This window comes from Cricetulus griseus, chromosome 5, assembly GCF_003668045.3.
Source record: "Cricetulus griseus strain 17A/GY chromosome 5, alternate assembly CriGri-PICRH-1.0, whole genome shotgun sequence".
Classification (NCBI taxonomy): domain Eukaryota; kingdom Metazoa; phylum Chordata; class Mammalia; order Rodentia; family Cricetidae; genus Cricetulus; species Cricetulus griseus.
The window spans coordinates 177,646,338-177,659,561 of NC_048598.1; the positions used below are offsets into that span (position 1 = coordinate 177,646,338).

General features: G+C 41.2%; 1 pseudogene; it reads right to left on the reverse strand.

Annotated features, from left to right (window-relative positions):
- Positions 1-2,650: 2,650 nt before the first annotated feature.
- LOC103164590 lies at positions 2,651-3,096 on the reverse strand (annotated as a pseudogene).
- Between the last annotated feature and the right edge of the window lie 10,128 nt (positions 3,097-13,224).

A 13,224-nucleotide genomic window follows, 5' to 3' on the forward strand; every position in this document is an offset into this window, starting at 1 on the left:
GTATAAAACATCTTGCTGTCTTTAAAATTAGAAGGTGTTCTATACAGGCAAAAGAACTCTAGTATAAAATAATAGATAAATATATATATATGTATAAAATAGAACTAAAGCCATGTGATATTATGACACAGGGAACCTCCCAAATGCATTTGAATTGGATCCTGATGACATCTGCAGGTGGACCTGCAGCCTATGCTTAGGAGTGTTTGGTTTCCTCGGTTAGACTCCCTTAAAAATCCCATTTTTCATTTTAAAGATACTGTAATTGGAGATAGATTCTGGATTACATGTGCACTTCACCTTTTAACTCTAGAACCCCCTCTACTGTCAACCCACAGAGGTCCTAATATTCCACTGTGAGATAAACTGTATTCATGGTGAGGGAGAGAGGCTTTAAATGGAGTCATTTCCTTTTCTGTAGCATTTCCAAGAGAGTGACATAGATTCTAGGAACTAACTGGCCTTGTATCCTTCTAGAGGAGGGTTCTAACTGTCATCTGAGATGGTCTCCTGGGCCTGGCATGTGATTAACTGAGAGGAATAATCTCTTGAGTAGATTGAGGGAACACACTTTCTCACCCCTCTGCTCTTATTCCACATGGTCTGCATAACTAATTAATTTTGGTTTTCCCTTTTTCTGTCACACAACAAACACATTTAGCACTGTTGTAGTTCTTATACACTTGATGTAATATTGGACATTGTCCTTCTTTGTTAATTTTGATGGAACATCGTCTCCAATTGGTGATTCTCACTCCCATGTAGGGGTTGCTCTTCAGTGTTTGTAGACAATTTATTCTATCTCAGCAATCCTGTACAGGTCAGGAGGTTGTCCTAGGAATCCTGTGTGCCTGGGATGCATCAGGGAAGCCACAAGATGGAGTTCTGTGGAGGATGAAAGCGGTGTCTACTCTTCAGAAATCCAGTCTCCTCCCACAGAAGTCAGCCCTATAAACCTTGCATGGGTCCAGCAAGTTCACACATAACAGCAGCCCTGCATTCATACCAATATTAGTCTTTCTGTTGATGGTTCCCGGAATTCACAAAGAAGGGAACCCTCTTTCCTATATATCCCAACACTGAGTTTATATTAGACCAAGAGAGATCTTCATGATGGTGTTGAAACTTTACTTTGCACAGATTAAAACAGATGGGCACTATACCTAGGATGACAAGGAAATTCTGTCCACATTTACTGGAACAGGAGACACTTCCTGAGTGTCCTGTGATCTGCTAGAAAAGGCTGGGAGGATAAGGAAGGATAAGGATGAACTTTGAGAAAAAATTGCAGGAGGAAAATAAATACACTTGCAGGAAATCAGACATCCCAACCAATTCTCCACTTGAGTGTGCTCATATATGTAAGAAAAGCCAGGTCAGATGGGAAAAAATGTTTTTGCTACTCACAGGGCCTTTTTTATACAACCTTGACCTGGATCTGAGTGTTTTTTAAGTGTTCAATGGAGAAAACCTCACTTTTTTGTTGTTGTTGTTGTTGTTTTGATCAGAATTGTAGCCATGCTACAATTTTCAGATTGTAGCCTTGCTACCAATGGCAGAATTACTTCTGTCCTTGGAATTCAGCCTTCGCATAACCAGAATGTGGGTTCTATAAAAGCAAAACAAAACCAAAAAGCATATGTAGACAGAAATGATTAGATTCAGACATGTCAAAGTTATAACAGAGGGAAAACCCAAGAGAGGTCATCAGTTGCCCTTCTTCTTCTAAGAACAAAAGAAGGTGTGTGTTGGGGTCAGTGTCTAATGCACTTTAAACATGTGTGCATTCTATGTCAATCAGTGTCAACCTAGAACTTGTGACAAAGATAATCCAATTACAGGGAGCAGAGAATGAGCACCCAGTGCTCTCAATGACATGAACAGGCCTCTTACATTCCCAGCCTGGAAACACACTGCTCTGCCCCCAGTGTTATCTGAGCAGGAGCCCACTTTGTTGTCAGTGAAGAAATTCCACACCCCGAGGACTCCACAGCGTGACAGTCAGCTCTAACTGTGACTCTAAATTAGTAAGAATTTTTATTACTAGTACCAAAAATGATTCAGGGTGAGACATATCTATAAACAAAAACATGAGTTAGATTTATTAGGAAAGTTAATGTGACTCCCCACAAATCTTGGGGAACAACATCTCAACGAAGTATTTGAAGTGGGGCCACATATATCAAATTGAATTTTGAAGGGATTTTCTGTTTGTCCTGAAATTGTTGACTTATAGTTTATTCCCATCAAGTCCAGAACCATTTCCAGTCTCTTAGGTATCCGATATACATATATGTGTGTGTGTGTGTGTGCGTGTGTGTGTGTGTGTGTGTGTGTGTGTGTGTGTGTGTGTGTGTGTGTGATATTGTGGCACCAGAATTTGCCTTTTTAGTTTTATTAAAGAAGAATCATATCAATAGAGGTGGTCATTCATAACGCTCTGGTCAAGTAGTGTATAATGTAGGGACATCCAAAATTAACATCACTTTATTCCCAACAGTCCTTTTGAACTGATGAAAAAGACTCTGTAAGACTGTGAAGTTACAAAGGGTCACAAGAAATGATTATTCCAGAGCAAGTCCCCAGGCTGATCTTCTCTGTTATCTCAGTGCCAGGACATATTTCTGCTCCTCCAGGGTTACTGACACACTCAGGATGTGGTTACAATAGTGTTTCTTGCACAGTTATAGACAGCAGAGTCCTCAGATGTCAGGCTGCTGAGCTCCATGTAGGCTGTGCTGGAGGATTTTTCTGCAGTAAGTATGGCCTTGACCTTTTGAGTGTATATAGATTCACTATCTTCTGGATCAATACCTCCAATCCACTGCAGGCCCTGTCTAGGCCTCAGGGTTTCACAACTCATATAGTAACCAGTGAAGTTGTAGCCTGAAGTCTTACAGGACACCTTCACTGAGGCTCCAGGCCTCAGCAGCTCAGCCCCAGCTGCAGCTGGACCTGGGAGTGGACACCTGTGGAGAGAAAGGCAGAGTGGATGTCACTGTCACCTGAGTGCATGGCCCCTCCTCAAGTCTGGAACTTGGAGCCCCTACCTGTAGCTGCTGTCACCAGGAAGACATTGATCCAGCTCCATCCCATGGTGAGGAACTGTGTGCTCAGTCACTGTGGAAAAGACACTGATCATGTGTTGTTGGTGGTGTGGACATCCCTAGACTCACATGATTTGCATATTCATGATCAGGGTAATTCTTAGATAAGAACCTAGTCCAGCTGGAGAAGAAGGAGGTGGAGGACACCTGGGTCAGGCATCAGGATGCTGAGGTCCAAATCCTCATCCTGTCTGAGGAAGCAGCCATTCCTGAGACCTGTGCAGATCCTGTGGATATAACATCAAGGCCTAATCCCTCAATTTACAAATAGAATCCCAACCTGAGAAATTATTTCATTTCCCTGACAAATTCAAAGGTTTGGGTAGTGATGAGGAAAATTGTTAATGGAAATTTCAAAACTTCCTAAATTTGGCGAATTATTACTCTTTCATCGGTAAGATATTAATATTATATTTTCCAGAATGTTACAGGTGTGTGTTTCTGGTAATTTTTTTTCTTTTTCTAAATACCTTTCTTCTAGTATAGTCTTTGGTTTCAATAGAAAAAAGGCTTTGGGGTTTCTGGTAGGAACATGGAAAATATCTGAGAGGATTGGGCATAGAATGTCATCAGAATATTTTTCATGAAAAGGTGTTTTACAAAAATCCAAAATAAATAACTATTTTTAAAAACGAGAAAATAAAATTTGTGCAATATTTAACAATGAATTTTTACTGTGTTTGAAAATTCCTGACTTCACATATCAACTGTATCAGGTGTTGTTCAGCTGATAGTCTTTAAGAAGGGAGTCCACAGGGGCTCTGGAGTCCCTCCAATCATCATCTGATTTCCATCCTAAGGATTGATGTCTCCATGGTGCCCCCTGCTGCCCTTACAATTTTTATACTCATATCATTCTGAGTTTAAAAATAATAAACTTGTCACAGATTCAGTCATGCTGTGGCCTCTCCATCCTGGCCTGTTTAAAACTCAGTTCTCACTGACCATAATCAGGAGACCATGGCTGGTGCTTTTAAGGTTTATATCAACTGGACTCATAGAGTTGTTGAAGAATTATTTGCCCAAATCTAAGCAGAAATAGGTCATCTCACATTCATTAAATATTTCTCAAGAATGTATGTCTTTTATTCAGTATACTTGTGAAATATTGAGTAGCTAATTTACAGACTTCTGGTGTCAAGAGTCTTCCCAATCTACAGGTTCACTGTGGTCACCATATGTCACTGGCTGCCATGTGGCCTGAGGTCACCCTGGTGTCAGGGAACAAACAGTGGTACTCCTGGTTTTCACCTTCACACTGGACTGTTCAATGAGGTGTGATTTTTCTGGATCTCAGTAATCCCACATTGTATAGTCTATTTGTTCACCCCAAATTATTGAAACATTGCTGTGGTCACTATAATAGTATCCAGAGATTCCTGAAACCTGTAATCCATAACCCTAAACTAACACCAACCATAACTTCTCTCATTTATATTCTCTAACTCACAGGTAAACACCTTCAGCTGAGCCAAAGAGTTCACAACAGTGAGCAAGTAGACAATGTGAACCAGGAAATAGCAGCAGAAAGCAGAAAGCTGAGATGAGGAGCTCTGTTGCCAATGGAAGCTGAGTTAGAACAGACACCTTAGATGACATCACCTGGCTTGTGCACAATGGTCACTCAGACTTTTCACAAGATGGGGAACAAGAAACACCTGCAAAGGAATCATCGCATGGGATTAAGTTGCATTGTAATCTTTACAAGGATGCAGATTTCCAGTATAATTGTGTAAATCTGTGAATTAACTGTACCCTTCCAGAGCTTTAAAACATTGAAAGCTGGAAAAAGTAGAGATCCTGTTTTCCCATCTTTCTGAGGTAATCACATTCATTCATGGAAGATTTGGATTTTACTCCCCAAGATGGGAAATAAATAATAAGCATTATCAGATTATTTAAATTTCCCTATGATTTGCATCTAAACCTATCATCACCAAGTCTTAAAATTATAGACACTGTGGAAAATCAAGTTTTATTTTTGTTTTTATTTTGACAGCAGGTTGCAAACAGATACCTTAGATGCTCCATGGGAAAATTATTGTATGCATAGTAAAAATGGAAACAGTAGTAACTAGGACATGGCCACGGGTCCCTAGAAGTTTATTTGAACAGGAAGAAGAAAGCAGAAATTCGAAATCAGACGTACACTTATTTACAGGGAAGTACATGGTGTCAAATGAGAACTGCCTGTCATCTGAGGGCCATCTACTATTTCTGAGTAGCTCCAGCATTTCTTAAGGGCCTGTGTTGTTCCCAAGCTCCTGTGTAGGGAGGCTTGTGTGTGACTTCACACTGAAGTCTCCTCCTGTGTCTCTGGAACAGTAGGTCATGGCAGGAGGTTCATTTAAGGAAACTTGGCGATTGAGGTATCCCTACCAATGCTGATGCTGGAGTTCAAGTCCCTATTGCAAATTCTGTCTCCAGTAGTCCAGTACCTTCTTTTTGACACAGTTAAAGAATAGTATTTATATACACAGGAGGATTTGTTTAATTTGATGGTTTTAATTACAGTGCAAATTTAAGAACTGTTTGGACAATATATCCCAGCATTCAGAGTGAGTGCCAACCTCACAACAGACTTTGTACCTCAGCCATGTGCAGTTCACCTCAGGAAATCCCTGCCCTACCTTGTGGGGTGGGTCACACAGCTGCAGTGATGTGTGGACCCCACTCAGTCTGTGCCACATTCCTTAGGCACAGCCACAACTGCTTCCTGTCAATATTCTAGGAAGTGCTATGACATTCAGATGTATCCAAGGATGGAAGTAATGGAGAATCCAACATAGAATTAATTTTTTAATGGTTAAACTACTGTAAGGCCAAGGTGAGCTGTCTTTCAAAAACATCGTTTGATTTAAAAGAAAAATTCCTAAGACCAGAGAGATGGCTCAGCTGGTTTGGGTTAGATTCACAATCAAAAGTACAAGAAATACTAGTGTGTAACTGTCTTCAAGGACAGAGTGAGGAACAAATAAACATAAACACGGCATTTCAGCAACAGAGAGAGAAAAGACTCACTGTGTTCTCTGTGCTTAGGGAGTGGGATGCATTGTCAGAGCAAACCAGATCTTTTTCATTCCCTGCTCTGAGATCTTAGGGTTGGTTAGCGCTGAGCGCCCCCTGCTGGCCCAGAGCTCCTCTGTAGGGAGGTTTTTGTCTGGGCTCATGCTGAAGTCCCCTCACTGTGTCTCTTGCACAGTAATATGTGGCTGTGTCCTCAGTGGTCACAGAGTTCAGCTGCAGGAAGATCAGGTTCTTGGCTGTGTCTCTGGTGATGGAGATGCGGCTCTTGAGGGATGGGTTGTAGTCAGTGCTACCAGCATAACCTATGTTCCCCATCCACTCCAGCTTCTTCCCTGGGAACTGCCTGATCCATCTCCAGTAGGAATCACTGGTGGTGATGGAGAAAAAAGTGACAGAGCAAGTGAGGGACAGCGACTGTGAGGGCTTCACCAGGCCAGGTCCTGACTCCTGAAGCTGGATCTGGGACAGGACACCTGCAGACAGGAAGAGTCAATTCTGTCAATCACATGATGTCACATCCCCTCATGAACACATGTATGAAATGGTCACACTCACCAGGAAGGGCTGTCACCAGGTACAGAAGACCCAACATTGTCATCTTCTAGGTCAGCCTCCTGTGAGACAGTTCTAAGCTTCCACAGCTCAGGAGGAGATTTAACTTAGAGCTAGAAGATGAATTTGCATGTGGGGAGTCAGCCTTGTCCTTAAAAAAGAGGAGGGTGGATACCATTCCATTTCCTTATTACAATACAGACATCACTGTGTCTGACTTCCTACTGTGTGAGTCTGGAATAGAGAGCATGGGGACCACAGGGATCACAGGAAACACATATTGTCACCACCCCACCTTCAAGCCCTAGCCCAACCTGCCCACCAAATTCTTCTCTCCATAAAGTTCAGAAATTGCTTTTAATTGTTGAACAAAGTGATGTGGGAAATGCAAGAACGATCCAAGTATAAAAATTGCATATGATAAAATTCACATTGCTCAGGTCTGAGCCCAGTATGTACCTTGGAAAGAGGAAGGGAGAGTTTAGATTTCTTAGGATTCTGGGGTACAGGAGGTTGATTCTGCCTTTCTCTTGGTTCCTCCTGAATCTCAAACACTATCCTAGTAAGGAAATCCCATGGATAATCTGCTAACAATCACACAAATAACTGTCTATGGTTTCCTGATGGGCAAATTTAATCACTTTTGTTTCTGGTAGATCACTCACTCTGTATTGTTTTACTTATGCAGTAAAAATACTGAGTGACTTTACAAAAGAGTGAGAATATTGATCAAACTGATTAAATATTGAAACAGCTCAGGACCTGGGTGACTTTAGAGGCAAAACCATTTTGAACTTAGGGCTAAAACAGGTCTGTATTTCTCAGAAGAGATTATTAGTGACAAATCTGCTTAGAGATAATGACCAACTCTAGGAAGTCTGAACCTCACAGATCTGCAATGGGAATGAATTCAGAATTACAGCAGAGACATGGGTCATGAAGACAGTATTGATGATGTCATGCAGGACAATGACAAATGAGCTGATGGAAACTGAAATATTATCTCCTATCTCTGATGATTCTGCACTTGTTCTGAGAAAATGTCTGAACAATGACATTTACAAAACTCCATAGATTCCTACCTGATTAACATCAGTGCAGGAGGAAGGAAATTATAAGAGAGGGAAGAGTAGTGCAGTTAAGTAACTGATCGGAAATTGTTGCAAACTCTCCAACCAGGTTGAACATGTACATGCAAGAATAAAGTATAAATTTGTTCTCTCTACCCAAATGTTATAATATATTGAATATCCATAGATACATAACTGATTGGGGTGGCTCTAGTATGTTTTATTTAAATTTGCTTCATTGAGAAAAATATTTCTAGACAATATATTCCCCCTCTGTCACATAATCCCAGACTTCTCCCCTCCCTACCAATACAACTCTAAAGCCTTTATTTCCCTCACTCATTAAACAAATGAGCAAAAAACAACAAGAAACTATCATCAATCTATGTATCTCATAAACACACACATATTCTCAAGGATACAAAATCAGAAACCAAAATATGCACACATACAAAAATATCAATGAAACAAAGAAGCTTAAATAAAGTTATATAAGACAAAAGCTGTCCAAAATGTCATTGGACAAAGTTTCTTTTTGCTAATTCCTGGTCATGGAGTGTAATTAATATAGCCAGAGAAGTGTGATTAATATACCAGTGAGACTAATTGAATTGGGCCAATTTTTCTCCTTTGCTAGTGGTTATAAATTGCAGATAGTTTCTTGGTTAATAGTGGGAGCTCTTGTCCACTCGTAACACCCAGCCCTGAGAACCCTTCTGGCTTGAACTTGTGCAAGCCTTGTGCTTGCTACCACAGAATCTGTGAGTTCATGTGTGCATCAGTCCCGCTGTGAGTGCAGGAAACTGCTTCCTTGGAGTCATTTATCACTTCTCACTCTTATCATCTTTCCAACTCCTTCCCTGAATTGTTGGCACAATCCTGAGTGTAAGGTTTGATGAAGACTACCCATTTATAGAGTGTGCCCAAATATATATCACTCTGTACATAGTGTCCCTTTCTGTCTAAGTCAGTTTCCACATATGGAAAAAGAGAATGTTCTCTGCTGATGGCTGACTTAGTCAATGACTTATGTGTCTATGAGGGCACACGATTAAGAATAATTTTATTGATATGTTCCTTTATAAGAAAATAGCATTTGGTTTCACCTGGGGCTATGGTATATCTAGACTCTGTTTCTTCACCTTCTTGGCAGTGCCCGACATGGGTGTCATCTCATGGACAACAATGAAATCCAAACAGAGAATGATCGATTACATCCACAACAATTGCAATAACATATCTCATGGGATGGTCACTATTATAACTCACAGCATTTGTATCTAGGTTGGTTATTGCCCTTCTCGTTCTCATGGAAAAATATCTTCAATAGCTATGAATGCCAGTCAGTAGAAGAGAATACATCTTGTTAAATATCAGATCAACTTCCCAGTGTCCACTGTGATACACAAGTGTTGTCCTCAGCATTATGACCTTATCACCAGTTTGTGGAGAGAACCAAGAGCCTTGGCAATAGACTGAGATATCTCAGAGGTTCCTTAGCAATCCTTTCACCAGAGTCTCAGGTTGTGAGTGCTTACCCAGTAAGCCCATCTCCCCAGTATGGAGTTATTCACTGAAGGAGAAATTACAGTAATTTAGAAATTCCTGCTGTGGGAATTTGAGAGAAAGTACAGAGTGAAACAATAGCTTTCAACCATCTGGCTTGAGCATCAGACTTCCTTAATCATTGTATAACCAAACACAGACAGACTCATTTCTAAACATCTTAAAAATGAATGATGGTGTATAACAGGAAGCCCGGGCTCTGAAGTTAGCAGTGAAGAGGAAACCTCAGAGGCTGCAGGAAAGATGTAACTCTCTCCCCATATTAGGAAGGGAAAGAGATGAGAAGCTTCCTGAAATTTTGTACAGATATCAAATGAGGCTGTGTCTCTGTGGTATTCGTTACTAGAGCACAGTAGTATGTGGCAGTGTCTTCAGTGTCCACACTGGTGATCTTCAGGGTTACTCGGTTGTTGGATGTGTCCTTGGAGATTGTGAGCTGGCTCTTCAGGGATGGGGTGTAGTATTTATCATTATTCCACCAAATGTTTGCCAGCCACTCCAGACCCTTCCCTGAGGGCTGGCGGATCTAGCCCACACCCATACCATATGTGCTCAGTGAAAACCCAGAAAAAGAGCAGGTCAGACTGAGAGTCTGGGAAGGCTGCAACAGCCCAGGGCCAGACTCCTTCAGGGTAACCTGGGATAGGACATCTGTGGGGGAAAAAGGAGAAGGTAAGGTTGGGACAGAGTGAATTATGGGAGTTCATGTAGAAATCTATGGCACTCACATGCAGGCACAATCAGCAGCAGGAATAAGGAGGCAATCAGGGCCATGGCTGCACACCAGTGAGTGCCCAGGCCCAGCTTTGCCTTTTCAACCTATGCTTGGGTGAAGCCAGGAGAGATTTGCATTCCTTCACCAGGAGCTGACTCTGGTGGAGGACTTAAATTATGGGTCTCAGGGGGATCCAGTCTGTGATGAGGTACACAGGATGTCTCAGGGAAGTTCACTTCTGCTCACCATAGAAAGGAGCCAACATGAGAAGACCCAGGTCCTCAGTAGGCAGCACATCTGATGATAACTGTGTGAATTCAGCAATCAACAGTATGTGTCATTTGCAGGATGGCAGTTATGCAGTCTATAATTGCATGGAAGAGAGTTGTTTTTCATTGACTTTACTAATCTGTCAATCTCCTGCCTCACATATTTGATATTCTAATATTCAACATGGACAGCTTCATGTTTACACTGCTGTCTATTTCTGAAAACTTTAAAAGCAGCAGCAACAGAAAACATAACCTGTAGCAGAGACATGGTCAGTTATCTCAATTCTCTCAGATGCTGAACATCCTGGAGAAAGGGAAGAAGGACCGAGACTGATGAAAGTCACAGCTCACAGGGCCCAGGGATTTCTTCACAGGTTCAGTGATGTTATAGAGCAATGTAATTTGATGTTTTCTGTGACAACTGATGTTTTAAGATTCAGAAAGAAAATGATTTGCTTCTCTTTGAACAAATTTCACAGTGGCATTGTGATATGAACATGATTCAATCCTTGGAAAGTAGCTTGAGTGAACTGCTGATTTCTTAGGGAAGGCTACATCAAAAATTACTCATTTTATGAAAACAACATTTTCTCAATTGAGTGTTTGGAAGATAAAGATACCAAGATGTTTCTAAAACATGAATATGAACTTACCACAAGCTTTTAGTAATATTGCCAAAAGAAACCAAATCCACAATGCTGAGAGTGAGCTGAGGCACTGAACTCTTGTGGTAAGATGGGCAATAAGAGCTGTAGAATCACATGGTTCCTTTTCCAGAGTGTTTCAATGATTTAATCTGTTATTAAATTGTGTGTCTTGAAACAGGAGACTTCTGACATCACCTCTATGACATAAGAAGTTCACCACACACATCCTCATCAAAGGCAGGCAGTAGGAAGGATCCACAGAAGGAAAAGTACCTGCATAGGATATACAGAGATGAAGTTGCCATGTTAGGACAGAAGGATTAGAGGCCCAGAGATGCAGGGAATGCTGCTACCTGAGTATGGAAAGGCAGGCACCAGACTCTCCTAAAGAGAGAGATTCATTTGTAACCAGGAACAATGACTGCATTTCAGATGCTTTTTATGTGGAGGGAATAAAAGTGTGATGCTGTCTCAGGTCTGTGATATGAGCTGCAGTAGACATAGATTCATTTTCCCTGAATCCGTCAGATGTGCACAGAGAACTCCCAGGTCTGAGTCAAAAGAAGTGCAGAAAAGTGTGCCTTGTGCAGTCCATAGTTAAATACATAAACCTAATCCAACAAGATGTTATATAAATGTAGATGCTTAGCACCCTGCCAATGAGAGATCAAAAGGAGGAGATATGACTCTAACATTGGAGCAGATTAACTCACCCATTCAGAACATTTCACTGAACTACTTTACAGCTTTGAAAATCCCAAGCCTGGGACATATGCATGTCAAGAATTTATTGTATTTCCAGTGTCTGATGTTGGCATGACTGTCTCTCCTCTGTTGATCACGGTGATAGGTGAGGTGAGAAGCACTACAGAGGGAACAATCGTTAGATAAAATGGAACCACAAACTCATCCTTCAGAAATCTCAGTTACCTGGATTGTGATCAGTGGTGTTATTTTGGGATTGATGTAGGCAGATCATGTTACATGCTGATGAGGTGAGTAAGGGGATCCCACATATGCATGGAGTAGAGCACTGTGCAGACATTTCTTTAGGTGATGTATAAAGTCTGCCATCAGAGCCAGGATCTAATCTCATGAGCTGAAAGTCATCTAGCCATTAATTCAAAACACATTCAGAAAACACCAAGATGTATGTAGTAATGAAAATAATTGAATTAAAAGTTCAATGCTACAGCTTCTGAGCCTTATAAGTCTACAGCCTCCAGAAGAGGACAGGGGGTTAGACTGTTACTATAAATCTTTCTGCCAAAAGCCACCTGAGCCCCACCACCACGTGTGAGCTTCACGCCAGCTGCCCGCCTGAGTTAGGGCCCAAATGAATACACAGAAACTTGTATTAGGTTCAAGCTGCTTGGCCAATGACTAGGACTTCTCATCTGCTAGCTCAGTCTTAACCATCATAAATCTATATATTTTATAAGACTTATCTTATCAGACGCCTTACTGGCGTCCCTCCTTGCTGGTGGATCACATTGTGCCGCTGGAGAAGGAAGGGAAAAAGGGGGTCCTCCCTGTTTCTCCTTCTCTTAAATATGGGTCTCCTTGCTATGTCACTTCCCGCCTGGATCACCACTTCTCTACTACATTTCCCAGAATCCTATTTGACTCCTGGTCCCTTCTAACTTGCTTTCTCATTGGCCAAAGAGTATTTTATTTAACAATCAATAAGATAAACATACACAGTACATTTCCCCATCATCTCCTCATTTCTGTCTAAATAAAAGAAGGATAACTTATCTTTTATAATAACTGAAGAAAACTATAACCATAACTATCTCTCTTTAATTCTATCAAAGACCACAGAAGGATAATATATAAACTCTAGAATTGACAGAGACATCTGCTACCTGGACAGCCACCCACAGTTCCTCTGTAACGTTGGGGCAACCCTCTTCAGCCCATAGGACAACTCAAGGTGACTGCTGAGACTGAGCCTGGCTCCCCTTCCACTTGGTTCCCTCTGATTTAGTAAAACTGTTCCTGTCAAGGGTCTGTTCTAACCTCAGGATGAGGCAAAAGTCCATCTGAGGTTTCCAAGCTTCCCCAGCAGCTGATCCTGGTGACCACAGAGAATCACTCTTCCTCATAGACACTTTCTGTATTAGGTTCAAGTAGGACTAGCTGACATATTTGTTTTAATAAGTTGCATCAAAATAGGACTTGTTTATCTTTAGAGACATAATCAATTCCTAGATTCTATAATTGTTAAGAGGATCGTCAGAAAAGTGTCAGATGGAGATGGCATCT